Below are 1,400 nucleotides of genomic sequence, written 5' to 3'. Positions count from 1 at the left end.
CAGGCCCTGCCCTCGGCGGCCAGGCTGTGGGCAGCACGGGCCGCTCGCACGCCCGGGGAAGGGGCAACCGCTTGCACGGTGCCTGCCCCGTTTCACAGCGCGTCCCCCCTCCTGCACAGCCCGGCGCAGCATTGCACAGCCCGGCGCTCTGCCAGACCTTTTATAACCAGCATCACCTGCCAAGCGGCCGGTCCAACCACGCCACGGCAGGCGCGTTGTCGGCGAGCTTCCCCCCGGGAGCCCCTCTCGATGCACGCCAGGCCTCCCCCGCTCCCCGCGGCTCGGCCCCGACGCCGTCACTCCTGCCTTTCGTCTCGCTCCGAGGCAGGAGGCAGCCGGGGGGCTGCCCCCGCTCCCAGCAGCCGGGCCGAGAAACCACTCGTGCCCCGCGGCAGGGCCAAGCGGCCGGCCGAGACAGGCCCACGCTGTGCTCGGAGCTGTACAAACCGGGAGGGCTGGTGCGGGCCCTAACGTGGACTTGAGGCATTGCCCCGGGGCTGCTCTGGCCTCGGTCCCACCCACGTCGGGTCATTGCGGGGAGGAGGAGGAAGCGGAGGGTGGCGTTTAACTCAAGCCAGCTTGCTGCCTGGCTTTCCGCCGCTCCAGGGTAAAGGCAGGCTCGGCGCCCAGTTCATTCACGTGCTGGGAGGCCGGGGGCTGGGAATTTGCACCGACGGCGTGATGGAAACCCGCTGCCCCAGGCTGCGTGCCCGGGGCGCTACGATCACCGGCTGCGGCCTGCTTGGGGCGGGGGGACAGGGGCCGCTCGCCGGAGAGGGCTTGACCAGGGTGGCGCGCAGGCCCCGGAGGCACGCGGAGCAGGCCACCACGGCTCCAGCGCCGGTCTGTATTGCTGTCGCTACTGGGACTCGACGGCGTGCAAAGAGCCAGGAGCAAAACCGGGTCGAGTTTCTCAGCGACGGCCGGTTTCCGTTGCGCCCCAGCACAGGGCCTCGGAGAAGGTGAGTTCAGCACGCTTGCGACCTCGGTAAAAGCAAACAGAGAGTAAGTCCCAGCCACGAACATCCGCTCATTCTTCCCAAACCATCGTGGGCCAAGGAGGACAAACATCGCTAAATCAGTAGGTCTACGCAACTCGTGCCCGCCGGTCGCAGGGAGGAGACCTCAAGCACGTCACAAAACAGGGCCGGCGTCCCCTGGCAGGCCAACGAGGGAGGGAGTCGCTGGAGACGTGACTGGACAGCAGGCCTGCGAGGACGCCCGCCGAAAACGGGTCTTGTCCGACGCGCCGGATTTCACTCTTGGATGAGATGACAATCATGCAGCCGTGCAGACACGGTAGACTTGGCACGGCGTCGGCTGCCTGCTGCATCCGGCCATCCCCACGCCGCGCCACGCCGCGCCGATCAGACCCGTGCCGTGCAGAGGGGGCGCGCCGT

The sequence above is a fragment of the Crocodylus porosus genome, unplaced genomic scaffold (genome assembly GCF_001723895.1).
Source record: "Crocodylus porosus isolate Cpor-Errol unplaced genomic scaffold, CroPor_comp1, whole genome shotgun sequence".
Taxonomy (NCBI): domain Eukaryota; kingdom Metazoa; phylum Chordata; order Crocodylia; family Crocodylidae; genus Crocodylus; species Crocodylus porosus.
Note: the sequence above shows the minus strand (reverse complement) of the source record.